We start from the raw sequence: 25007 nt of genomic DNA, 5'->3' as shown, positions 1-25007 counted from the left end.
CCTCTGCCCTGCAGTGTTCCCCATGGTTCCCCACTTTTTCCATTCCGTTCCCCCTACTTCCTTTGGTTCACCTCTGTTCTGCAGTGTTCCCCACGGTTCTCCACTTTTTACAGTCTGTTCCCCCTGCACCCTTTGGTTGCCCTCTGTTCTGGAGTGTTCCCCACGCTTCCCACTTTTTCCAATGCATTTCCCCTGCTCCCTTTGGTTCCACTCTATTGTGCAGTGCTCCCCACGATTCCCCACTTTTTCCAACCTGTACACCATGCTCCCTTTGGTTCCCCTCTGTCCTGCAGTGTTCCCCACGGTTATTCACTTTTTCCAACCCGTGCCCCCTGCTCCCTTTGTTTACCCACAGTTCTGCATTTTTCCACTCTGTTCTCCACATTTTTTCTAATCTGTTCCTATGCTCCCTTTGGTTCCCCTCTGTTCTGCAGTGTTTCCCACGATTCCACACCTTTTCCAACCTGTACCGCCTGCTCCCTTTGGTTCCCCTCTGTCCTGCAGTGTTCCCCACGGTTCACCACTTTTTACAAACCGTTCCAGCTGCTCCCTTTCGTTCCCCTCTGTCCTGCATTTTTCATCACGGTTCCCCACTTTTTCAGATCCGTTCCGCCTGCTCCCTTTCGTTCCCCTCTGTCCTGCATTTTTCCCCACGGTTCCCCACTTTACCAATCCATTCCCCCTGCTCCCTTTGGTTCCCCTCTGTTCTGCATTTTTCCACACGGTTCCCCACTTCTTACAATCCGTTTCCCCTGCTCCCTTTGTTTACCCACTGTTCTGCATTTTTCCACTCTGTTCCCCACTTTTTTCAATCCGTTCCCCCTGCTCCCTTTGGTTCCCCACTGTTCTGCAGTGTTCCCCATGGTTCCCCACTTTTTCCAATCCGTTTACCCTGCTCCCTTTTGTTCCCCTGTGTTCTGCAGTGTTCCCCACAGTTCCCCACTTTTTCCAATCCGTTCCCCCTGCTCCCTTTTGTTCCACTCTATTCTGCATTGTTCCCCACGGTCTCCCACATTTCCTAGCTGTTCCCCCTGCACCCTTTGGTTCCCCTCTGTACTGCAGTGTTCCCCAAGGTTCCCCACTTTTTCCAACTTTTACCCCCTGCTCCCTTTGGTTCCCCTCTTTCCTGCAGTGTTCCCCACGATTCCCCACTTCTTCCAATCCGTTCACCCTGCTCCCTTTGGTTCCCCTCTGTTCTGCAGTGTTCCCCACAGTTCTCCACCATTTCTAATCCGTTCCCCCTTCTCACTTTGGTTCCCCACTCTTCTGCATTTTTCCACATGGTTTACCACTTCTTCCAATCCGTTTCCCCTGGTCCCTTTGTTTACCCACTGTTCTGCATTTTTCCACTTCGTTCCCCACTTTTTTCAATCCGTTCCCCCTGCTCCCTTTGTTTCCCCACTGTGCTGCAGTGTTCCCTACGGTTCCCCACGTTTTCCAATCTGTTCCCCGTGCTCCCTTTCGTTCCCCTCTGTCCTGCAGTGTTCCCCATGATTCCCCTCTTTTTCCAAACCGTTTCCCCTGCTCCCTTTGTTTACCCACTGTTCTGCATTTTTCCACTCTGTTCCCCACTTTTTTCAATCCGTTCCCCCTGCTACCTTTGGTTCCCCACTGTTCTGCAGTGTTCCCCATGGTTCCCCACTTTTTCCAATCCGTTTCCCCTGCTCGCTTTTGTTCCACTCTGTTCTGCAGTGTTCCCCACAGTTCCCCACTTTTTCCAATCCGTTCCCCCTTCTCCCTTTTGTTCCACTCTGTTCTGGAGTGTTCCCCACGCTTACCCACTTTTACCAATCCATTTCCCCTGCTCCCTTTGGTTCCAATCTATTGTGCAGTGCTGCTCACGATTCCCCACTTTTTCCAATCTGTTCCGCGTGCTCCCTTTGGTTCCCCTCTGTCCTGCAGTGTTCCCCACGATTCTCCACTTTTTCCAATCCGTTCCCCCTGTTCCCTTTGGTTCCCCACTCTTCTGCATTTTTCCACAGGGTTCCCCACTTTTTACAATCTGTTCCCCCTGCTCCCTTTATTTCCCCACTCTTCTGCATTTTTCCACACTGTTCTCCACTTTTTCAAATCTGTTTCCCCTGCTACCTTTGCTTCCCCACTGTTCTGCAGTTTTCCCCAATTCTCCACTTTTTTCTAATCTGTCCCCCCTGCTCCTTTGTCTCCCCTCTGTTCTGCTGTTTTCCCCACGGTTATCCACATTTTTTCCAATCTGTTCCACCTGCTCCCTTTGGTTCTCATGTGTTCTGCAGTTTTCCCTACGCTTCCCCACTTTTTCCAATCCGTTCCCCCTGCTCCCTTTGGTTCCTCTCTATATGCAGTGTTCCCCACGATTCTCCACTTTTTCTCCATTCTGTACCCCCTGCTCCCTCTGCTTCCCCTCTGCCCTGCAGTGTTCCCCATGGTTCCCCACTTTTTCCATTCCGTTCCCCCTACTTCCTTTGGTTCACCTCTGTTCTGCAGTGTTCCCCACGGTTCTCCACTTTTTACAGTCTGTTCCCCCTGCACCCTTTGGTTGCCCTCTGTTCTGGAGTGTTCCCCACGCTTCCCACTTTTTCCAATCCATTTCCCCTGCTCCCTTTGGTTCCACTCTATTGTGCAGTGCTCCCGACGATTCCCCACTTTTTCAAACCTGTACACCATGCTCCCATTGGTTCCCCTCTGTCCTGCAGTGTTCCCCACGGTTATTCACTTTTTCCAACCCGTTCCCCCGGCTCCCTTTGGTTCCCCACGGTTCCCCACATTTCTGAGCAGTTCCCCCTGCTCCCTTTGGTTCCGCTCTGTTCTGCATTGTTCCCCACGGTTCTCCACATTTTTTCTAATCTGTTCCTATGCTCCCTTTGGTTCATCTCTGTTCTGCAGTTTTCCCATGGTTCTCCACATTTTTTCCAATCTGTTACCCCTGCTCCCTTTGGTTCCCCTCTGTTCTGCAGTGTTTCCCACTATTCCACACCTTTTCCAACCTGTACCGCCTGCTCCCTTTGGTTCCCCTCTGTCCTGCAGTGTTCCCCACGGTTCCCCTCTTTTTACAATCCGTTCCAGCTGCTCCCTTTTGTTCCCCTCTGTCCTGCATTTTTCATCACGGTTCCCCACTTTTTCAGATCCGTTCACCCTGCTCCCTTTCGTTCCCCTCTGTCCTGCATTTTTCCCCACAGTTCACCACTTCACCAATCCATTCCCCCTGCTCCCTTTGGTTCCCCTCTGTTCTGCATTTTTCCACACGGTTCCCCACTTCTTACAATCCGTTTCCCCTGCTCCCTTTGTTTACCCACTGTTCTGCATTTTTCCACTCTGTTCCCCACTTTTTTCAATCCGTTCCCCCTGCTCCCTTTGGTTCCCCACTGTTCTGCAGTGTTCCCCATGGTTCCCCACTTTTTCCAATCCGTTTACCCTGCTCCCTTTTGTTCCACTGTGTTCTGCAGTGTTCCCCACAGTTCCCCACTTTTTCCAATCCGTTCCCCCTGCTCCCTTTTGTTCCACTCTATTCTGCATTGTTCCCCACGGTCTCCCACATTTCCTAGCTGTTCCCCCTGCACCCTTTGGTTCCCCTCTGTACTGCAGTGTTCCCCAAGGTTCCCCACTTTTTCCAACTTTTACCCCCTGCTCCCTTTGGTTCCCCTCTTTCCTGCAGTGTTCCCCATGGTTCCCCACTTTTTTCAATCCATTTCCCCTGCTCCCTTTGGTTCCAATCTATTGTGCAGTGCTGCTCACGATTCCCCACTTTTTCCAATCTGTTCCGCGTGCTCCCTTTCGTTCCCCTCTGTCCTGCAGTGTTCCCCACGATTCCCCACTTTTTCCAATCCGTTACCCCTGCTCCCTTTGGTTCCCCACTCTTCTGCATTCTTCCACAGGGTACCCGACTTTTTACAATCTGTTTCCCCTGCTCCCTTTCTTTCCCCACTCTTCTGCATTTTTCCACACTGTTCTCCACTTTTTCAAATCTGTTTCCCCTGCTTCTTTTGGTTCCCCACTGTTCTGCAGTTTTCCCCAATTCTCCACTTTTTTCTAATCTGTGCCCCCTGCTCCTATGGCTCCCCTCTATTCTGCTGTTTTCCCCACGGTTATCCAAATTTTTTCCAATCTGTTCCACCTGCTCCCTTTGGTTTTCCTGTGTTCTGCAGTTTTCCCTACGCTTCCCCACTTTTTCCAATCCGTTCCCCCTGCTCCCTTTGGTTCCTCTCTATATGCAGTGTTCCCCACGATTCTCCACTTTTTTTTCCATTCTGTACCCCCTGCTCCCTCTGGTTCCCCTCTGCCCTGCAGTGTTCCCCATGGTTCCCCACTTTTTCCATTCCTTTCCCCCTACTTCCTTTGGTTCACCTCTGTTCTGCAGTGTTCCCCACGGTTCTCCACTTTTTCTAGTCTGTTCCCCCTGCACCCTTTGGTTGCCCTCTGTTCTGGAGTGTTCCCCACGCTTCCCACTTTTTCCAATCCATTTCCCCTGCTCCCTTTGGTTCCACTCTATTGTGCAGTGCTCCCCACGATTCCCCACTCTTTCCAACCTGCACACCATGCTCCCTTTGGTTCCCCTCTGTCCTGCAGTGTTCCCCACGGTTATTCACTTGTTCCAACCCGTTCCCCCGGCTCCCTTTGGTTCCCCTCTGTTCTGCATTGTTCCCCACGGTTCCCCACATTTCTGAGCAGTTCCCCCTGCTCCCTTTGGTTCCGCTCTGTTCTGTATTGTTCCCCACGGTTCTCCACATTTTTTCTAATCTGTTCCTATGCTCCCTTTGGTTCATCTCTGTTCTGCAGTTTCCCCATGGTTCTCCACATTTTTTCCAATCTGTTCCCCCTGCTCCCTTTGGTTCCCCTCTGTTCTGCAGTGTTCTCCATTGTTCCCCACTTTTTCCAATCTGTTCTGCCTGCTCCTTTGGTTTCCCTCTGTTCTGCAGTGTTCCCAAAATTTCCCCACTTTTACCAATCTGTTCCCTCTTCTCCATTTGGTTCCCCTCTGTCCTGCAGTGTTCCCCATGTTTCCCCACTTTTTCCAATCTGTTCCCCCTGCTCCCTTTCGTTCCCCTCTGTCCTGCATTTTTCATCACGGTTCCCCACTTTTTCAGGTCCATTGCCCCTGCTCCCTTTCGTTCCCATCTGTCCTGCATTTTTCCCCACGGTTCCCCACTTCACCAATCCATTCCCTCTGCTCCCTTTGGTTCCCCTCTGTTCTGCATTTTTCCACACAGTTCCCCACTTCTTACAATCCGTTTCCCCTGCTCCCTTTGTTTACCCACTGTTCTGCATTTTTCCACTCTGTTCGCCACTTTTTTCAATCCATTCCCCCTGCTACCTTTGGTTCCCCACTGTTCTGCAGTGTTCCCCACAGTTCCCCACTTTTTCCAATCCGTTCCCCCTGCTCCCTTTTGTTCCACTCTGTTCTGCATTGTTCCCCACGGTTTCCCACATTTCCGAGCTGTTGCCCCTGCATCCTTTGGTTCCCTTCTGTTCTGCAGTGTTCCCCAAGGTTCCCCACTTTTTCCAACTTTTACCCCCTGCATCCTTTGTTTCCCCTCTTTCCTGCAGTGTTCCCCATGGTTCCCCACTTTTTTCCAATCCATTCCTCCTATCCTTTGGTTCAGCTCTGTTCTGCAGTGTTTCCCACGGTTCCCCACTTTTTCCAATCTGTTCCCCCTGCTCCCTTTGGTTCCACTCTGTTCCGGAGTGTTCCCCACGCTTCCCCACTTTTTTCAATCCATTTCCCCTGCTCCCTTTGGTTCCCCTCTGTCCTGCAGTGTTCCCCACGATTCCGCACTTTTTCCAATCCGTTCCCCCTGCTCCCTTTGGTTCCCCACTCTTCTGCATTTTTCCACAGGGTTCCCCACTTTTTACAATCTGTTCCCCCTGCTTCCTTTATTTCCCCACTCTTCTGCATTTTTCCACACTGTTCTCCACTTTTTCAAATCTGTTTTCCCTGCTCCCTTTGGTTCCCCACTGTTCTGCAGTTTTCCCCAATTCTCCACTTTTTTCTAATCTGTCCCCCCTGCTCCTTTGGCTCCCCTCTGTTCTGCTGTTTTCCCCACGGTTCCCCACATTTTTTCCAATCTGTTCCACCTGCTCCCTTTGGTTCTCCTGTGTTCTGCGGTTTTCCCTACGCTTCCCCACTTTTTCCAATCCGTTCCCCCTGTTCCCTTTGGTTCCTCTCTATATGCAGTGTTCCCCACGATTCTTCACTTTTTTTCCATTCTGTACCCCCTGCTCCCTCTGGTTCCCCTCTGCCCTGCAGTGTTCCCCATGGTTCCCCACTTTTTCCATTCCGTTCCCCCTACTTCCTTTGGTTCACCTCTGTTCTGCAGTGTTCCCCACGGTTCTCCACTTTTTCCAGTCTGTTCCCCCTGCACCCTTTGGTTGCCCTCTGTTCTGGAGTGTTCCCCACGCTTCCCAGTTTTTGCAATGCATTTCCCCTGCTCCCTTTGGTTCCACTCTATTGTGCAGTGCTCCCCACGATTCCCCACTTTTTCCAACCTGTACACCATGCTCCCTTTGGTTCCCCTCTGTCCTGCAGTGTTCCCCACGGTTATTCACTTTTTCCAACCCGTGCCCCCTGCTCCCTTTGTTTACCCACAGTTCTGCATTTTTCCACTCTGTTCTCCACATTTTTTCTAATCTGTTCCTATGCTCCCTTTGGTTCATCTCTGTTCTGCAGTTTCCCCATGGTTCTGCACATTTTTTCCAATCTGTTCCCCCTGCTCCCTTTGGTTCCCCTCTGTTCTGCAGTGTTTCCCACGATTCCACACCTTTTCCAACCTGTACCGCCTGCTCCCTTTGGTTCCCCTCTGTCCTGCAGTGTTCCCCACGGTTCACCACTTTTTACAATCCGTTCCAGCTGCTCCCTTTCGTTCCCCTCTGTCCTGCATTTTTCATCACGGTTCCCCACTTTTTCAGATCCGTTCCGCCTGCTCCTTTTCGTTCCCCTCTGTCCTGCATTTTTCCCCACGGTTCCTCACTTCACCAATCCATTCACCCTGCTCCCTTTGGTTCACCTCTGTTCTGCATTTTTCCACACGGTTCCCCACTTCTTACAATCCGTTTCCCCTGCTCCCTTTGTTTACCCACTGTTCTGCATTTTTCCACTCTGTTCCCCACTTTTTTCAATCCGTTCCCCCTGCTCCCTTTGGTTCCCCACTGTTCTGCAGTGTTCCCCATGTTTCCCCACTGTTTCCAATCCGTTTCCCTGCTCCCTTTTGTTCCCCTCTGTTCTGCAGTGTTCTCCACAGTTCCCCACTTTTTCCAATCCGTTCCCCCTGCTCCCTTTTGTTCCACTCTGTTCTGCATTGTTCCGCACGGTTTCCCACATTTCCGAGCTGTTCCCCCTGCACCCTTTGGTTCCCCTCTGTTCTGCAGTGTTCCCCAAGGTTCCCCACTTTTTCCAACTTTTACCCCCTGCTCCCTTTCGTTCCCCTCTTTCCTGCAGTGTTCCCCATGATTCCCCACTTTTTCCAATCCGTTCCTCCTATTCCTTTGGTTCAGCTCTGTTCTGCAGTGTTTCCCACGCTTCCCCACTTTTTCCAATCCATTTCCCCTGCTCCCTTTGGTTCCAATCTATTGTGCAGTGCTCCTCACGATTCCCCACTTTTTCCAATCTGTTCCGCGTGCTCCCTTTGGTTCCCCTCTGTCCTGCAGTGTTCCCCACGATTCCCCACTTTTTCCAATCCGTTCCCCCTGCTCCCTTTGGTTCCCCACTCTCCTGCATTTTTCCACAGGTTTCCCCACTTTTTACAATCTGTTCCCCCTGCTCCCTTTGTTTCCCCACTCTTCTGCATTTTTCCACACTGTTCTCCACATTTTCAAATCTGTTTCCCCTGCTTCCTTTGGTTCCCCACTGTTCTGCAGTTTTCCCCAATTCTCCACTTTTTTCTAATCTGTCCCCCCTTCTCCTTTGGCTCCCCTCTGTTCTGCTGTTTTCCCCACGGTTCTCCACATTTTTTCCAATCTGTTCCACCTGCTCCCTTTGGTTCTGCTGTGTTCTGCAGTTTTCCTTACGCTTCCCCACTTTTTCCAATCCGTTCCCCCTGCTCCCTTTGGTTCCTCTCTATATGCAGTGTTCCCCACGATTCTCCACTTTTTTTCCATTCTGTACCCCCTGCGCCCTCTGGTTCCCCTCTGCCCTGCAGTGTTCCCCATAGTTCCCCACTTTTTCCATTCCGTTCCCCCTACTTCCTTTGGTTCACCTCTGTTCTGCAGTGTTCCCCACGGTTCTCCACTTTTTCCAGTCTGTTCCCCCTGCACCCTTTGGTTGCCCTCTGTTCTGGAGTGTTCCCCACGCTTCCCACTTTTTCCAATCCATTTCCCCTGCTCCCTTTGGTTCCACTCTATTGTGCAGTGCTCCCCACGATTCCCCACTTTTTCCATCCTGTACACCATGCTCCCTTTGGTTCCCCTCTGTCCTGCAGTGTTCCCCACGGTTATTCACTTTTTCCAACCCGTTCCCCCTGCTCCCTTTGTTTACCCACTGTTCTGCATTTTTCCACTCTGTTCCCCACTTTTTTCAATTGTTGCCCCTGCTCCCTTTGGTTCCCCACTGTTCTGCAGTGTTCCCCATCGTTCCCCACTTTTTCCAGTCCGTTTCCCCTGCTCCCTTTTGTTCCCCTCTGTTCTGCAGTGTTCCCCACAGTTCCCCACTTTTTCCGAACCGTTCCCCCTGCTCCCTTTTGTTCCACTCTGTTCTGCAGTTTTACCCACAGTACCCCACTCTTTGCAACCTGCTCCCCCTGCCTCCTTTGATTCCTCTCTGTTCTGCAGTGTTTCCCAAGGTTCCCCACTTTTTCCAAATTTTACCCCCTGCTCCCTTTGGTTCCCCTCTGTCCTGCAGTGTTCCCCATGGGCCCAATTTTAACAATCCGTTCCTCCTGCTCCCTTTGGTTCCCCTCTGTCCTGCAGTTTCCCAACGGTTCTCCACATTTTTTCCAATCTGTTCCCCCTGCTCCCTTTGGTTCCCCTCTGTTCTGCAGTGTTCCCCACGATTCACCACATTTTTTACATTCTGTACCCCCTGCTCCCTCTGGTTCCCCTCTGCCCTGTAGTGTTCCCCATGGTTCCCCACTTTTTCCATTCCGTTCCCCCTACTTCCTTTGGTTCAACTCTGTTCTGCAGTGTTCCCCACGCTTCCCACTTTTTCCAATCCATTTCCCCTGCTCCCTTTGGTTCCACTATATTGTGCAGTGCTCCCCACGATTCCCCACTTTTTCCAACCTGTACACCATGCTCCCTTTGGTTCCCCTCTGTCCTGGAGTGTTCCCCACGGTTATTCACTTTTTCCAACCCGTTCCCCCGGCTCCCTTTGGTTCCCCTCTGTTCTGCATTGTTCCCCACGGTTCCCCACATTTCTGAGCTGTTCCCCCTGCTCCCTTTGGTTCCGCTCTGTTCTGCATTGCTCTCCACGGTTTTCCACATTTTTTCTAATCTGTTCCTAATCTCCCTTTGGTTCATCTCTGTTCTGCAGTTTCCCCATGGTTCTCCACATTTTTTCCAATCTGTTACCCCTGCTCCCTTTGGTTCCCCTCTGTTCTGCAGTGTTTCCCACTATTCCACACCTTTTCCAACCTGTACCGCCTGCTCCCTTTGGTTCCCCTCTGTCCTGCAGTGTTCCCCACGGTTCCCCACTTTTTACAATCCGTTCCAGCTGCTCCCTTTCGTTCCCCTCTGTCCTGCATTTTTCATCACGGTTCCCCACTTTTTCAGATCCGTTCCCCCTGCTCCCTTTCGTTCCCCTCTGTCCTGCATTTTTCCCCACGTTTCCCCACTTCACCAATCCATTCCCCCTGCTCCCTTTGGTTCCCCTCTGTTCTGCATTTTTCCACACGGTTCCCCACTTCTTACAATCCGTTTCCCCTGCTCCCTTTGTTTACCCACTGTTCTGCATTTTTCCACTCTGTTCCCCACTTTTTTCAATCCGTTCCCCCTGCTCCCTTTGGTTCCCCACTGTTCTGCAGTGTTCCCCATGGTTCCCCACTTTTTCCAATCCGTTTCCCCTGCTCCCTTTTGTTCCCCTGTGTTCTGCAGTGTTCCCCACAGTTCCCCACTTTTTCCAATCCGTTCCCCCTGCTTCCTTTTGTTCTACTCTGTTCTGCATTGTTCCCCACGGTTTCCCACATTTCCGAGCTGTTCCCCCTGCACCCTTTGGTTCCCCACTGTTCTGCAGTGTTCCCCAAGGTTCCGCACTTTTTCCAACTTTTACCCCCTGCTCCCTTTGGTTCCCTTCTTTCCTGCAGTGTTCCCCACGATTCCCCACTTTTTCCAATCCGTTACCCCTGCTCCCTTTGGTTCCCCACTCTTCTGCATTTTTCCACAGGGTACCCGACTTTTTACAATCTGTTCCCTCTGCTCCCTTTGTTTCCCCACTCTTCTGCATTTTTCCACACTGTACTCCACTTTTTCAAATCTGTTTCCCCTGCTTCCTTTGGTTCCCCACTGTTCTGCAGTTTTCCCCAATTCTCCACTTTTTTCTAATCTGTCCCCCCTGCTCCTTTGGCTCCCCTCTGTTCTGCTGTTTTCCCCACGGTTCTCCACATTTTTTCCAATCTGTTCCACCTGTTCCCTTTGGTTCTCCTGTGTTCTGCAGTTTTACCTACGCTTCCCCACTTTTTCCAATCCGTTCCCCCTGCTCCCTTTGGTTCCTCTCTATATGCAGTGTTCCCCACGATTCTCCACTTTTTTTTCCATTTTCTACCCCCTGCTCCCTCTGGTTCCCCTCTGCCCTGCAGTGTTCCCCATGGTTCCCCACTTTTTCCATTCCTTTCCCCCTACTTCCTTTGGTTCACCTCTGTTCTGCAGTGTTCACCATGGTTCCCCACTTTTTCCATTCCTTTCCCCCTACTTCCTTTGGTTCACCTCTGTTCTGCAGTGTTCCCCACGGTTCTCCACTTTTACCAGTCTGTTCCCCCTGCACCCTTTGGTTGCCCTCTGTTCTGGAGTGTTCCCCACGCTTCCCACTTTTTCCAATCCATTTCCCCTGCTCCCTTTGGTTCCACTCTATTGTGCAGTGCTCCCCACGATTCCCCACTCTTTCCAACCTGTACACCATGCTCCTTTTGGTTCCCCACTGTTCTGCAGTATTTCCCACGGTACCCCACTTTTTCCAATCTGTTCTGCCCGCTCCTTTGGTTTCCCTCTGTTCTGCAGTGTTCCCAACATTTCCCCACTTTTACCAATCTGTTCCCTCTTCTCCATTTGGTTCCCCTCTGTCCTGCAGTGTTCCCCATGTTTCCCCACTTTTTCCAATCTGTTCCCCCTGCTCCCTTTCGTTCCCCTCTGTCCTGCATTTTTCATCACGGTTCCCCACTTTTTCAGATCCATTGCCCCTGCTCCCTTTTGTTCCCCTCTGTCCTGCATTTTTCCCCACGGTTCCCCACTTCACCAATCCATTCCCCCTGCTCCCTTTGGTTCCCCTCTGTTCTGCATGTTTCCACACAGTTCCCCACTTCTTACAATCCGTTTCCCCTGCTCCCTTTGTTTACCCACTGTTCTGCATTTTTCCACTCTGTTCCCCACTTTTTTCAATCCATTCCCCCTGCTACCTTTGGTTCCCCACTGTTCTGCAGTGTTCCCCACAGTTCCCCACTTTTTCCAATCCGTTCCCCCTGCTCCCTTTTGTTCCACTCTGTTCTGCATTGTTCCCCACGGTTTCCCACATTTCCGAGCTGTTGCCCCTGCATCCTTTGGTTCCCTTCTGTTCTGCAGTGTTCCCCAAGGTTCCCCACTTTTTCCAACTTTTACCCCCTGCATCCTTTGTTTCCCCTCTTTCCTGCAGTGTTCCCCATGGTTCCCCACTTTTTTCCAATCCATTCCTCCTATCCTTTGGTTCAGCTCTGTTCTGCAGTGTTTCCCACGGTTCCCCACTTTTTCCAATCTGTTCCCCCTCCTCCCTTTGGTTCCACTCTGTTCCGGAGTGTTCCCCACGCTTCCCCACTTTTTTCAATCCATTTCCCCTGCTCCCTTTGGTTCCCCTCTGTCCTGCAGTGTTCCCCACGATTCCCCATTTTTTCCAATCCGTTCCCCCTGCTCCCTTTGGTTCCCCACTCTTCTGCATTTTTCCACAGGGTTCCCCACTTTTTACAATCTGTTCCCCCTGCTCCCTTTATTTCCCCACTCTTCTGCATTTTTCCACACTGTTCTCCACTTTTTCAAATCTGTTTCCCCTGCTCCCTTTGGTTCCCCACTGTTCTGCAGTTTTCCCCAATTCTCCACTTTTTTCTAATCTGTCCCCCCTGCTCTTTGGCTCCTCTCTGTTCTGCTGTTTTCCCCACGGTTCCCCACATTTTTTCCAATCTGTTCCACCTGCTCCCTTTGGTTCTCCTGTGTTCTGCAGTTTTCCCTACGCTTCCCCACTTTTTCCAATCCGTTCCCCCTGCTCCCTTTGGTTCCTCTCGATATGCAGTGTTCCCCACGATTCTTCACTTTTTTTCCATTCTGTACCCCCTGCTCCCTCTGGTTCCCCTCTGCCCTGCAGTGTTCCCCATGGTTCCCCACTTTTTCCATTCCGTTCCCCCTACTTCCTTTGGTTCACCTCTGTTCTGCAGTGTTCCCCACGGTTCTCCACTTTTTCCAGTCTGTTCCCCCTGCACCCTTTGGTTGCCCTCTGTTCTGGAGTGTTCCCCACGCTTCCCACTTTTTCCAATGCATTTCCCCTGCTCCCTTTGGTTCCACTCTATTGTGCAGTGCTCCCCACGATTCCCCACTTTTTCCAACCTGTACACCATGCTCCCTTTGGTTCCCCTCTGTCCTGCAGTGTTCCCCACGGTTATTCACTTTTTCCAACCCGTGCCCCCTGCTCCCTTTGTTTACCCACAGTTCTGCATTTTTCCACTCTGTTCTCCACATTTTTTCTAATCTGTTCCTATGCTCCCTTTGGTTCCCCTCTGTTCTGCAGTGTTTCCCACGATTCCACACCTTTTCCAACCTGTACCGCCTGCTCCCTTTGGTTCCCCTCTGTCCTGCAGTGTTCCCCACGGTTCACCACTTTTTACAAACCGTTCCAGCTGCTCCCTTTCGTTCCCCTCTGTCCTGCATTTTTCATCACGGTTCCCCACTTTTTCAGATCCGTTCCGCCTGCTCCCTTTCGTTCCCCTCTGTCCTGCATTTTTCCCCACGGTTCCCCACTTCACCAATCCATTCACCCTGCTCCCTTTGGTTCACCTCTGTTCTGCATTTTTCCACACGGTTCCCCACTTCTTACAATCCGTTTCCCCTGCTCCCTTTGTTTACCCACTGTTCTGCATTTTTGCACTCTGTTCCCCACTTTTTTCAATCCGTTCCCCCTGCTCCCTTTGGTTCCCCACTGTTCTGCAGTGTTCCCCATGTTTCCCCACTGTTTCCAATCCGTTTCCCTGCTCCCTTTTGTTCCCCTCTGTTCTGCAGTGTTCTCCACAGTTCCCCACTTTTTCCAATCCGTTCCCCCTGCTCCCTTTTGTTCCACTCTGTTCTGCATTGTTCCGCACGGTTTCCCACATTTCCGAGCTGTTCCCCCTGCACCCTTTGGTTCCCCTCTGTTCTGCAGTGTTCCCCAAGGTTCCCCACTTTTTCCAACTTTTACCCCCTGCTCCCTTTGGTTCCCCTCTTTCCTGCAGTGTTCCCCATGATTCCCCACTTTTTCCAATCCGTTCCTCCTATTCCTTTGGTTCAGCTCTGTTCTGCAGTGTTTCCCACGCTTCCCCACTTTTTCCAATCCATTTCCCCTGCTCCCTTTGGTTCCAATCTATGGTGCAGTGCTCCTCACGATTCCCCACTTTTTCCAATCTGTTCCGCGTGCTCCCTTTGGTTCCCCTCTGTCCTGCAGTGTTCCCCACGATTCCCCACTTTTTCCAATCCGTTCCCCCTGCTCCCTTTGGTTCCCCACTCTCCTGCATTTTTCCACAGGTTTCCCCACTTTTTACAATCTGTTCCCCCTGCTCCCTTTTTTTCCCCACTCTTCTGCATTTTTCCACACTGTTCTCCACTTTTTCAAATCTGTTTCCCCTGCTTCATTTGGTTCCCCACTGTTCTGCAGTTTTCCCCAATTCTCCACTTTTTTCTAATCTGTCCCCCCTTCTCCTTTGGCTCCCCTCTGTTCTGCTGTTTTCCCCACGGTTCTCCACATTTTTTCCAATCTGTTCCACCTGCTCCCTTTGGTTCTGCTGTGTTCTGCAGTTTTCCCTACGCTTCCCCACTTTTTCCAATCCATTCCCCCTGCTCCCTTTGGTTCCTCTCTATATGCAGTGTTCCCCACGATTCTCCACTTTTTTTCCATTCTGTACCCCCTGCGCCCTCTGGTTCCCCTCTGCCCTGCAGTGTTCCCCACGGTTCTCCACTTTTTCCAGTCTGTTCCCCCTGCACCCTTTGGTTGCCCTCTGTTCTGGAGTGTTCCCCACGCTTCCCACTTTTTCCAATCCATTTCCCCTGCTCCCTTTGGTTCCACTCTATTGTGCAGTGCTCCCCACGATTCCCCACTTTTTCCATCCTGTACACCATGCTCCCTTTGGTTCCCCTCTGTCCTGCAGTGTTCCCCACGGTTATTCACTTTTTCCAACCCGTTCCCCCTGCTCCCTTTGTTTACCCACTGTTCTGCATTTTTCCACTCTGTTCCCCACTTTATTCAATTGTTGCCCCTGCTCCCTTTGGTTCCCCACTGTTCTGCAGTGTTCCCCATCGTTCCTCACTTTTTCCAGTCCGTTTCCCCTGCTCCCTTTTGTTCCCCTCTGTTCTGCAGTGTTCCCCACAGTTCCCCACTTTTTCCGAACCGTTCCCCCTGCTCCCTTTTGTTCCACTCTGTTCTGCAGTTTTACCCACAGTACCCCACTTTTTGCAACCTGCTCCCCCTGCCTCCTTTGATTCCTCTCTGTTCTGCAGTGTTTCCCAAGGTTCCCCACTTTTTCCAACTTTTACCCCCTGCTCCCTTTGGTTCCCCTCTGTCCTGCAGTGTTCCCCATGGGCCCAATTTTAACAATCCGTTCCTCCTGCTCCCTTTGGTTCCCCTCTGTCCTGCAGTTTCCCAACGGTTCTCCACATTTTTTCCAATCTGTTCCCCCTGCTCCCTTTGGTTCCCCTCTGTTCTGCAGTGTTCCCCACGATTCACCACATTTTTTACATTATGTACCCCCTGCTCCCTCTGGTTCCCCTCTGCCCTGTAGTGTTCCCCATGGTTCCCCACTTTTTCCATTCCGTTCCCCCTACTTCCTTTGGTTCACCTCTGTTCTGCAGTGTTCCCCACGCTTCCCACTTTTTCCAATCCATTTCCCCTGCTCCCTTTGGTTCCACTATATTGTGCAGTGCTCCCCACGATTCCCCACTTTTTCCAACCTGTACACCATGCTCCCTTTGGTTCCCCTCTGTCCTGGAGTATTCCCCACGGTTATTCACTTTTTCCAACCCGTTCCCCCGGCTCCCTTTGGTTCCCCTCTGTTCTGCATTGTTCCCCACGGTTCCCCACATTTCTGAGCTGTTCCCCCTGCTCCCTTTGGTTCCGCTCTGTTCTGCATTGCTCCCCACGGTTCTCCACATTTTTTCTAATCTGTTCCTAATCTCCCTTTGGTTCATCTCTGTTCTGCAATTTCCCCATGGTTCTCCACATTTTTTCCAATCTGTTACCCCTGCTCCCTTTGGGTCCCCTCTGTTCTGCAGTGTTTCCCACTATTCCACACCTTTTCCAACCTGTACCGCCTGCTCCCTTTGGTTCCCCTCTGTCCTGCAGTGTTCCCCACGGTTCCCCACTTTTTACAATCCGTTCCAGCTGCTCCCTTTCGTTCCCCTCTGTCCTGCATTTTTCATCACGGTTCCCCACTTTTTCAGATCCGTTCCCCCTGCTCCCTTTCGTTCCCCTCTGTCCTGCATTTTTCCCCACGTTTCCCCACTTCACCAATCCATTCCCCCTGCTCCCATTGGTTCCCCTCTGTTCTGCATTTTTCCACACGGTTCCCCACTTCTTACAATCCGTTTCCCCTGCTCCCTTTGTTTACCCACTGTTCTGCATTTTTCCACTATGTTCCCCACTTTTTTCAATCCGTTCCCCCTGCTCCCTTTGGTTCCCCACTGTTCTGCAGTGTTCCCCATGGTTCCCCACTTTTTCCAATCCGTTTCCCCTGCTCCCTTTTGTTCCCCTGTGTTCTGCAGTGTTCCCCACAGTTCCCCACTTTTTCCAATCCGTTCCCCCTGCTCCCTTTTGTTCCACTCTGTTCTGCATTGTTCCCCACGGTTTCCCACATTTCCGAGCTGTTCCCCCTGCACCCTTTGGTTCCCCACTGTTCTGCAGTGTTCCCCAAGGTTCCCCACTTTTTCCAACTTTTACCCCCTGATCCCTTTGGTTCCCTTCTTTCCTGCAGTGTTCCCCATGGTTCTCCACTTTTTCCAATCTGTTCCGCGTGCTCCCTTTGGTTCCCCTCTGTCCTGCAGTGTTCCCCACGATTCCCCACTTTTTCCAATCCGTTACCCCTGCTCCCTTTGGTTCCCCACTCTTCTGCATTTTTCCACAGGGTACCCGACTTTTTACAATCTGTTCCCTCTGCTCCCTTTGTTTCCCCACTCTTCTGCATTTTTCCACACTGTACTCCACTTTTTCAAATCTGTTTCCCCTGCTTCCTTTGGTTCCCCACTGTTCTGCAGTTTTCCCCAATTCTCCACTTTTTTCTAATCTGTCCCCCCTGCTCCTTTGGCTCCCCTCTGTTCTGCTGTTTTCCCCACGGTTCTCCACATTTTTTCCAATCTGTTCCACCTGTTCCCTTTGGTTCTCCTGTGTTCTGCAGTTTTCCCTACGCTTCCCCACTTTTTCCAATCCGTTCCCCCTGCTCCCTTTGGTTCCTCTCTATATGCAGTGTTCCCCACGATTCTCCACTTTTTTTTCCATTTTCTACCCCCTGCTCCCTCTGGTTCCCCTCTGCCCTGCAGTGTTCCCCATGGTTCCCCACTTTTTCCATTCCTTTCCCCCTACTTCCTTTGGTTCACCTCTGTTCTGCAGTGTTCCCCATGGTTCCCCACTTTTTCCATTCCTTTCCCCCTACTTCCTTTGGTTCACCTCTGTTCTGCAGTGTTCCCCACGGTTCTCCACTTTTACCAGTCTGTTCCCCCTGCACCCTTTGGTTGCCCTCTGTTCTGGAGTGTTCCCCACGCTTCCCACTTTTTCCAATCCATTTCCCCTGCTCCCTTTGGTTCCCCTCTGTCCTGCAGTGTTCCCCACGATTCCCCACTTTTACCAATCCGTTACCCCTACTCCCTTTGGTTCCCCACTCTTCTGCATTTTTCCACACGGTCCCCTACTTCTTCCAATCCGTTTCCCCTGCTCCCTTTGTTTACCCACTGTTCTGCATTTTTCCACTCCGTTCCCCACATTTTTCAATCCGTTCCCCCTGCTCCCTTTGGTTCCCGACTGTTCTGCAGTGTTCCCCATGGTTCCCCACATTTTCCAATCTGTTTCCCCTGCTGCCTTTGGTTCCCCTCTGTTCTGCAGTTTCCCCACGGTTCTCCACATTTTTTCCAATCTGTCCCCCCTGCTCCGTTTGGTTCCCCTCTGTCCTGCAGTGTTCTCCATTGTTACCCTCTTTTTCCAATCCGTTACCCCTGCTCCCTTTGGTTCCCCTCTGTTCTGCAGTGATCCCCACGGTTCCCCATTTTTTCCAACCCGTTCCCCCGGCTCTATTTGCTTCCCCTCTGTTCTGCATTGTTCCCCACGGTTCCCCACATTTCCGAGCTGTTCCCCCTGCTCCCTTTGGTTCCGATCTGTTCTGCATTGTTCCCCACAGTTCTCCACATTTTTTCTAATCTGTTCCCATGCTCCCTTTGGTTCACCTCTGTTCTGCAGTTTCCGCATGGTTCTCCACATTTTTTCCAATCTGTTCCCCCTGCTCCCTTTCGTTCCCCTCTGTCCTGCAGTGTTCCCCATGGGCCTCACTTTTTACAATCCGTTCCTGCTGCTCCCTTGGTTCCCCTCTGTCCTGCAGTGTTCTGCACCTTTCCCCACTTTTTTCAATCCGTTCCCCCTGCTCCCTTTGGTTCCCCTCTGTACTGCAGTGTTCCCCACTGTTCCCCACTTATTCCAATCCGTTTTCCCTGCTCCCTTTGTTAACCCACTGTTCTGCATTTTTCCACTCCGTTCCCCACATTTTTCAATCTGTTCCCCCTGCTCCTTTTGGTTCCCCACTGTTCTGCAGTATTTCCCACGGTACCCCACTTTTTCCAATCTGTTCTGCCCGCTCCTTTGGTTTCCCTCTGTTCTGCAGTGTTCCCAACATTTCCCCACTTTTACCAATCTGTTCCCTCTTCTCCATTTGGTTCCCCTCTGTCCTGCAGTGTTCCCCATGTTTCCCCACTTTTTCCAATCTGTTCCCCCTGCTCCCTTTCGTTCCCCTCTGTCCTGCATTTTTCATCACGGTTCCCCACTTTTTCAGATCCATTGCCCCTGCTCCCTTTCGTTCCCCTCTGTCCTGCATTTTTCCCCACGGTTCCCCACTTCACCAATCCATTCCCCCTGCTCCCTTTGGTTCCCCTCTGTTCTGCATGTTTCCACACAGTTCCCCACTTCTTACAATCCGTTTCCCCTGCTCCCTTTGTTTACCCACTGTTCTGCATTTTTCCACTCTGTTCGCCACTTTTTTCAATCCGTTCCCCCTGCTACGTTTGGTTAACCACTGTTCTGCAGGGTTCCCCATGGTTCCCCACTTTTTCCAATCCGTTTCCCCTGCTCCCTTTTGTTCCCCTATGTTCTGCAGTTTTCCCCACAGTTCCCCACTTTTTCCAATCCGTTGCCCCTGCTCCCTTCTGTTCCACTCTTTCCTGCAGTATTCCCCATGGTTCCCCACTTTTTTCCAATCCATTCCTCCTATCCTTTTGTTCAGCTCTGTTCTGCAGTGTTTCCCACAGTTCCCCACTTTTTCCAATCTGTTCCCCCTGCTCCCTTTGGTTCCACTCTGTTCCGGAGTGTTCCCCACGCTTCCCCACTTTTTCCAATCCATTTCCGCTGCTCCCTTTGGTTCCACTATATTGTGCAGTGCTCCCCACGATTCCCATCTTTTTCCAACCTGTACACCATGCTCTCTTTGGTTCCCCTCTGTCCTGCAGTGTTCCCCACGGTTATTCACTTTTTCCAACCCGTTCCCCCGGCTCCCTTTGGTTCCCCTCTGTTCTGCATTGTTCCCCACGGTTCCCCACATTTCTGAGCAGTTCCCCCTGCTCCCTTTGGTTCCACTCCGTTCTACATTGTTCCCCATGGTTCTCCACATTTTTTCCAATCTGTTCCCCCTGCTCCCTTTGGTTCCCCTCTGTTCTGCAGTGTTTCCCACTATTCCACACCTTTTCCAACCTGTACCGCCTGCTCCCTTTGGTTCCCCTCTGTCCTGCAGTGTTCCCCACGGTTCCCCACTTTTTACAATCCGTTCCAGCTGCTCCCTTTCGTTCCCCTCTGTCCTGCATTTTTCATCACGGTTCCCCACTTTTTCAGATCCGTTCCCCCTGCTCCCTTTCGTTCCCCTCTGTCCTGCATTTTTCCCCACGGTTCCCCACTTCACCAATCCATTCCCCCTGCTCCCTTTGGTTCCCCTCTGTTCTCCATTTTTCCACACGGTTCCCCACTTCTTACAATCCGTTTCCCCTGCTCCCTTTGTTTACCCACTGTTCTGCATTTTTCCACTCTGTTCCCCACTTTTTTCAATCCGTTCACCCTGCTCCCTTTGGTTCCCCACTGTTCTGCAGTGTTCCCCATGGTTTCCCACTTTTTCCAATCCGTTTCCCCTGCTCCCTTTTGTTCCCCTGTGTTCTGCAGTGTTCCCCACAGTTCCCCACTTTTTCCAATCCGTTCCCCCTGCTCCCTTTTGTTCCACTCTGTTCTGCATTGTTCCCCACGGTTTCCCACATTTCCGAGCTGTTCCACCTGCACCCTTTGGTTCCCCACTGTTCTGCAGTGTTCCCCAAGGTTCCCCACTTTTTCCAACTTTTACCCCCTGCTCCCTTTGATTCCCCTCTTTCCTGCAGTGTTCCCCATGGTTCCCCACTTTTTCCAATCCGTTCCTACTATTCCTTTGGTTCAGCTCTGTTCTGCAGTGTTTCCCACGGTTCCCCACTTTTTCCAATCTGTTCCCCCTGCTCCCTTTTGTTCCACTCTGTTCTGGAGTGTTCCCCACGCTTCCCCACTTTTTCCAATCCATTTCCCCTGCTCCCTTTGGTTCCAATCTATTGTGCAGTGCTGCTCACGATTCCCCACTTTTTCCAATCTGTTCCGCGTGCTCCCTTTGGTTCCCCTCTGTCCTGCAGTGTTCCCCACGATTCCCCACTTTTTCCAATCCGTTACCCCTGCTCCCTTTGGTTCCCCACTCTTCTGCATTTTTCCACAGGGTACCCGACTTTTTACAATCTGTTCCCCCTGCTCCCTTTGTTTCCCCACTCTTCTGCATTTTTCCACACTGTTCTCCACTTTTTAAAATCTGTTGCTTCCTTTGGTTCCCCACTGTTCTGCAGTTTTCCCCAATTCTCCACTTTTTTCTAATCTGTCTTCCCTGCTCCTTTGGCTCCCCTCTGTTCTGCTGTTTTCCCCACGCTTCCCCACTTTTTCCAATCCGTTCCCCCTGCTCCCTTTGGTTCCTCTCTATATGCAGTGTTCCCCACGATTCTCCACTTTTTTTCCATTCTGTACCCCCTGCTCCGTCTGGTTCCCCTCTGCCCTGCAGTGTTCCCCATGGTTCCCCACCTTTTCCATTCCTTTCCCCCTACTTCCTTTGGTTGCCCTCTGTTCTGGAGTGTTCCCCACGCTTCCCACTTTTTCCAATCCATTTCCCCTGCTCCCTTTGGTTCCACTCTATTGTGCAGTGCTCCCCACGATTCCCCACTTTTTCCAACCTGTACACCATGCTCCCTTTGGTTCCCCTCTGTCCTGCAGTGTTCCCCACGGTTATTCACTTGTTCCAACCCGTTCCCCCGGCTCCCTTTGGTTCCCCTCTGTTCTGCATTGTTCCCCACGGTTCCCCACATTTCTGAGCAGTTCCCCCTGCTCCCTTTGGTTCCGCTCTGTTCTGCATTGTTCCCCACGGTTCTCCACATTTTTTCTAATCTGTTCCTTTGCTCCCTTTGGTTCATCTCTGTTCTGCAGTTTCCCCATGGTTCTCCACATTTTTTCCAATCTGTTCCCCCTGCTCCCTTTGGCTCCCCTCTGTTCTGCAGTGTTTCCCACTTTTCCACACCTTTTCCAACCTGTACCGCCTGCTCCCTTTGGTTCCCCTCTGTCCTGCAGTGTTCCCCACGGTTCCCTACTTTTTACAATCCGTTCCAGCTGCTCCCTTTCGTTCCCCTCTGTCCTGCATTTTTCATCACGTTTCCCACTTTTTCAGATCCGTTCCTCCTGCTCCCTTTCGTTCCCCTCTGTCCTGCAGTGTTCCCCATGGTTATTCACTTGTTCCAACCCGTTCCCCCGGCTCCCTTTGGTTCCCCTCTGTTCTGCATTGTTCCCCACGGTTCCCCACATTTCTGAGCAGTTCCCCCTGCTCCCTTTGGTTCCGCTCTGTTCTGCATTGTTCCCCACGGTTCTCCACATTTTTTCTAATCTGTTCCTTTGCTCCCTTTAGTTCATCTCTGTTCTGCAGTTTCCCCATGGTTCTCCACATTTTTTCCAATCTGTTCCCCCTGCTCCCTTTGGCTCCCCTCTGTTCTGCAGTGTTTCCCACGATTCCACACCTTTTCCAACCTGTACCGCCTGCTCCCTTTGGTTCCCCTCTGTCCTGCAGTGTTCCCCACGGTTCCCTACTTTTTACAATCCGTTCCAGCTGCTCCCTTTCGTTCCCCTCTGTCCTGCATTTTTCATCACGTTTCCCACTTTTTCAGATCCGTTCCTCCTGCTCCCTTTCGTTCCCCTCTGTCCTGCATTTTTCCCCACGGTTCCCCACTTCACCAATCCATTCCCCCTGCTCCCATTGGTTCCCCTCTGTTCTGCATTTTTCCACACGGTTCCCCACTTCTTACAATCCGTTTCCCCTGCTCCCTTTGTTTACCCACTGTTCTGCATTTTTCCACTCTGTTCCCCACTTTTTTCAATCTGTTCCCCCTGCTCCCTTTGCTTCCCCACTGTTCTGCAGTGTTCCCCATGGTTCCCCACTTTTTCCAATCCGTTTCCCCTGCTCCCTTTTCTTCCCCTCTGTTCTGCAGTGTTCCCCACATTTCCCCACTTTTTCCAATCCGTTCCCCCTGCTCCCTTTTGTTCCACTCTGTTCTGCAGTTTTCCCCACAGTACACCACTTTTTGCAATCCGCACCCCCTGCCTCCTTTGATTCCTCTCTGTTCTGCAGTGTTCCCCACGCTTCCTACTTTTTCCAATCCATATCCCCTGCTCCCTTTGGTTCCACTCTATTGTGCAGTGCTCCCCACGATTCCTCACTTTTTCCAACCTGTACACCATGCTCCCTTTGGTTCCCCTCTGTTCTGCAGTGTTCCCCATGGTTCCCCACTTTTTCCAATATTTTCCCCCTGCTGCCTTTGTTTCCCCACTCTTCTGCATTTTTCCACACGGTTCCCTACTTCTTCCAATCCGTTTCCCCTGCTCCCTTTGTTTACCCACTGTTCTGCATTTTTCCACTCCGTTCCCCACATTTTTCAATCCGTTCCCCCTGCTCCCTTTGGTTCCCGACTGTTCTGCAGTGTTCCCCATGGTTCCCCACATTTTCCAATCTGTTTCCCCTGCTCCCTTTGGTTCACCTCTGTTCTGCAGTGTTCCCCACGGTTCTCCACTTTTTCTAGTCTGTTCCCCCTGCACCCTTTGGTTGCCCTCTGTTCTGGAGTGTTCCCCACGCTTCCCACTTTTTCCAATCCATTTCCCCTGCTCCCTTTGGTTCCACTCTATTGTGCAGTGCTCCCCACGATTCCCCACTCTTTCCAACCTGTACACCATGCTCCCTTTGGTTCCCCTCTGTCCTGCAGTGTTCCCCACGGTTATTCACTTGTTCCAACCCGTTCCCCCGGCTCCCTTTGGTTCCCCTCTGTTCTGCATTGTTCCCCACGGTTCCCCACATTTCTGAGCAGTTCCCCCTGCTCCCTTTGGTTCCGCTCTGTTCTGTATTGTTCCCCACGGTTCTCCACATTTTTTCTAATCTGTTCCTATGCTCCCTTTGGTTCATCTCTGTTCTGCAGTTTCCCCATGGTTCTCCACATTTTTTCCAATCTGTTCCCCCTGCTCCCTTTGGTTCCCCTCTGTTCTGCAGTGTTCTCCATTGTTCCCCACTTTTTCCAATCTGTTCTGCCTGCTCCTTTGGTTTCCCTCTGTTCTGCAGTGTTCCCAAAATTTCCCCACTTTTACCAATCTGTTCCCTCTTCTCCATTTGGTTCCCCTCTGTCCTGCAGTGTTCCCCATGTTTCCCCACTTTTTCCAATCTGTTCCCCCTGCTCCCTTTCGTTCCCCTCTGTCCTGCATTTTTCATCACGGTTCCCCACTTTTTCAGGTCCATTGCCCCTGCTCCCTTTCGTTCCCCTCTGTCCTGCATTTTTCCCCACGGTTCCCCACTTCACCAATCCATTCCCTCTGCTCCCTTTGGTTCCCCTCTGTTCTGCATTTTTCCACACAGTTCCCCACTTCTTACAATCCGTTTCCCCTGCTCCCTTTGTTTACCCACTGTTCTGCATTTTTCCACTCTGTTCGCCACTTTTTTCAATCCATTCCCCCTGCTACCTTTGGTTCCCCACTGTTCTGCAGTGTTCCCCACAGTTCCCCACTTTTTCCAATCCGTTCCCCCTGCTCCCTTTTGTTCCACTCTGTTCTGCATTGTTCCCCACGGTTTCCCACATTTCCGAGCTGTTGCCCCTGCATCCTTTGGTTCCCTTCTGTTCTGCAGTGTTCCCCAAGGTTCCCCACTTTTTCCAACTTTTACCCCCTGCATCCTTTGTTTCCCCTCTTTCCTGCAGTGTTCCCCATGGTTCCCCACTTTTTTCCAATCCATTCCTCCTATCCTTTGGTTCAGCTCTGTTCTGCAGTGTTTCCCACGGTTCCCCACTTTTTCCAATCTGTTCCCCCTGCTCCCTTTGGTTCCACTCTGTTCCGGAGTGTTCCCCACGCTTCCCCACTTTTTTCAATCCATTTCCCCTGCTCCCTTTGGTTCCCCTCTGTCCTGCAGTGTTCCCCACGATTCCCCACTTTTTCCAATCCGTTCCCCCTGCTCCCTTTGGTTCCCCACTCTTCTGCATTTTTCCACAGGGTTCCCCACTTTTTACAATCTGTTCCCCCTGCTTCCTTTATTTCCCCACTCTTCTGCATTTTTCCACACTGTTCTCCACTTTTTCAAATCTGTTTTCCCTGCTCCCTTTGGTTCCCCACTGTTCTGCAGTTTTCCCCAATTCTCCACTTTTTTCTAATCTGTCCCCCCTGCTCCTTTGGCTCCCCTCTGTTCTGCTGTTTTCCCCACGGTTCCCCACATTTTTTCCAATCTGTTCCACCTGCTCCCTTTGGTTCTCCTGTGTTCTGCGGTTTTCCCTACGCTTCCCCACTTTTTCCAATCCGTTCCCCCTGTTCCCTTTGGTTCCTCTCTATATGCAGTGTTCCCCACGATTCTTCACTTTTTTTCCATTCTGTACCCCCTGCTCCCTCTGGTTCCCCTCTGCCCTGCAGTGTTCCCCATGGTTCCCCACTTTTTCCATTCCGTTCCCCCTACTTCCTTTGGTTCACCTCTGTTCTGCAGTGTTCCCCACGGTTCTCCACTTTTTCCAGTCTGTTCCCCCTGCACCCTTTGGTTGCCCTCTGTTCTGGAGTGTTCCCCACGCTTCCCAGTTTTTCCAATGCATTTCCCCTGCTCCCTTTGGTTCCACTCTATTGTGCAGTGCTCCCCACGATTCCCCACTTTTTCCAACCTGTACACCATGCTCCCTTTGGTTCCCCTCTGTCCTGCAGTGTTCCCCACGGTTATTCACTTTTTCCAACCCGTGCCCCCTGCTCCCTTTGTTTACCCACAGTTCTGCATTTTTCCACTCTGTTCTCCACATTTTTTCTAATCTGTTCCTATGCTCCCTTTGGTTCATCTCTGTTCTGCAGTTTCCCCATGGTTCTGCACATTTTTTCCAATCTGTTCCCCCTGCTCCCTTTGGTTCCC

The sequence above is a fragment of the Narcine bancroftii genome, unplaced genomic scaffold (assembly GCF_036971445.1).
Source record: "Narcine bancroftii isolate sNarBan1 unplaced genomic scaffold, sNarBan1.hap1 Scaffold_153, whole genome shotgun sequence".
Lineage (NCBI taxonomy): Eukaryota > Metazoa > Chordata > Chondrichthyes > Torpediniformes > Narcinidae > Narcine > Narcine bancroftii.
Note: the sequence above shows the minus strand (reverse complement) of the source record.